The 2,161-nt window shown below is 71.0% G+C and overlaps 1 protein-coding gene across 1 annotated transcript in view; it reads right to left on the bottom strand.

Moving 5' to 3' along the window:
* The window catches only part of DHX38 (DEAH-box helicase 38), a 25,601-nt gene that overhangs the window by 2,511 nt on the left and 20,929 nt on the right, over positions 1-2,161 (bottom strand). The gene's annotated exons all lie outside the window — the stretch shown is intronic.

Genomic DNA, 2,161 nt, shown 5'->3' with positions numbered 1-2,161 from the left:
CGTGGCCTCGGGCGGTCTGTGCTGAGCTCACCTGGGGCAGTGGGAGGGTTAGGGAGGGCGCTTGGCTCAGCCCGGGCCCCTCCTCGCCATGCACTGGTGTCTGCTGCAGCTGCGCCGCGCGGAGGACCAGGGGCAGGTGCTGACCCGGGACCTGCAGAAGGCAGCGGCCGAGGCCCAGGCTGCAGAGCAGAAGGCACGTATCCGTCCCTGGGTGGCAGGGATCGCGGGCCATGGGGCTGTTGGCCCCGGTGCTGCAGGGCAGGCTCGGCTCGGCTCGGCTCTGGCAGCGCAGGGGTGCAGGCTGCTCCGTCAGCTGACCCCTGCCCCACGTGCCTGCGGCAAGCACGGCGCTGCGAGGACACGGTGCAGCGGCTGCAAGATGAGCTGGTGGCGTCGCAGGTGGCTGCCAAGGGCAGCGCCCAGGCCCAGGAGCAGCAGCTGCGGGACGCGCGGCGGGAGGCGCAGGCGCTGCACCAGCAGCTGGAGGCGCTGCAGAGTGAGGTACCTGTGCTGCCTGCACGGCCACCGGGCAGGGAGCCTCTCCCCTGTGCCAGCACGGGGGGGCCGGTCCTTGCTGCCTCTTCCTGCCCACTCCCATTTGCTCGGCCCATCAGCTTCGCCTTGGCCGTGGCCTGCTCCAGCAGCTGCACTCGCACTGGGGCCCCATCCAGCCTCCTGTCTGCCAGCCCGTGCCTGGTGCCTGCTGTCCTAGCCAGGCTGAGACCCCAGGACTTAGCTGCCCCCTCCTTCCCGGCTATGGCAGAGCATGGTGCTCCCCCCGCGGCCCAGGCTGCCCTTGCTAGCGCGGCCGGGAAGGCAAGTTGTTCCCCTCATCGACCCCCATGAGCTGAGCAGCATCTCTGGAGTTGGCGCCATGGGCTTTTGCAGGCGCGCAGCCGCGGCCAGATCGTTGCAACGCTCAAGAGACACCTGGGAGCTGCCGAGGAGGAGCTGGCACGAGCCGAGGGCGAGGTGGGAAGCCCCGGAGCGAGGTGCTGGGGCCTAGGGCAGGCGACAGGCTCTGCCCTGGCAGACAGGCAGCTGTGGGGCCCTCGCTTCTCTGCTTTCCACACAGAGGAGACCAGGCACGGTCAGGGCTTGGCACTTTCCTCCCCCACCGCAGTCAGCAGAGCCCCCAGATCGGGCTTGACAGCAGCACACTGCAGCACCACTTCGCTCCCTGCCCTGCTCACGTTGCCTCTCCATCGGGCCGGTGCTCATAGACACCTGGTGATGTCTCCCGCCCCATCTCATGGGCTCCAACCCCATCTTGTGCCAGGCGGCAGCTGGGCTGAGCAGTGCCAGGTGGCATGGACAGGGAGCAGTGCCCGTGGCCACCCCCCATGCTGACAGCCATCCGCTCTGCCCCCCAGGGCCGGACACGGGCGCTACTGCTGGAGCAGCTGCAGGCAGAGCTGCGACTGAGCCGGGAGAGCCGCCAGGCCGAGCTGCAGGGCCTGCGGCAAGAGCTGGACGCCTGCAAGGGGCAGCAGAAGGAGGCGCGGGGGCAGCTGCGGCAGCAGGAGGCCGTGATGGTGGCACAGGGCCGGGACCTGGAGCACCAGCTGCAGCAGTGCCGGGTGCTGCAGGAGGAGGTGGGCCCTGGGAGGGAGCGGGGCTTGTGCCCGGGCAGGCTGAGACCGGACTGGGCACCGTATGGCAATGCATGCGGCCCCCACCCCGACCATGTGGCACCCACAGGTGCAGCAGCAGGCGCAGGAGCTGGCGCGGCGGCAGGAGCAGCTGCAGGCAGCACAGGAGCGTTTGGCTGTGGCCGAGGGCAGCTTCAGCCTGTGCCGGGAGAAGCATGAGGCAGTGCTGAGCCGGGTGCAGAGCCTGGAGCGGGGCCTTCGGGTCGCCCACAGCCAGGTGAGTGTCCCCCCTCCCAGTGTAGGACCCCACACCTCCCCCGGCAGCACCGCAGGGGCCAGCGGCCCCGCCCCTCCGGCAGCCTCGGGCCCTGGAGTGGCCTGGTGGGTTGTGGGTGGACGCGAGGCCCCAGCGCGGCTCCCATGTCACTGGCTGCAGCAGTGCCCTGGCCCAGGGCCAGCCGTGGGGCCCCCAGCCACGGGCTGCAGCTGAGCTGCACGGGCCGTCTGTGCCATCCCCACCTCTTCCGAGGGCAGAGGCTTGGCTGGGGGGGGGGGGCGGGGGGCGGGGC

Source organism: Alligator sinensis, unplaced genomic scaffold, assembly GCF_000455745.1.
Source record: "Alligator sinensis unplaced genomic scaffold, ASM45574v1 scaffold1060_1, whole genome shotgun sequence".
Classification (NCBI taxonomy): Eukaryota; Metazoa; Chordata; order Crocodylia; family Alligatoridae; genus Alligator; species Alligator sinensis.
The sequence above is the reverse complement of the archived record's forward strand: the minus strand, read 5'-3'. Positions and strand labels throughout refer to the sequence as shown.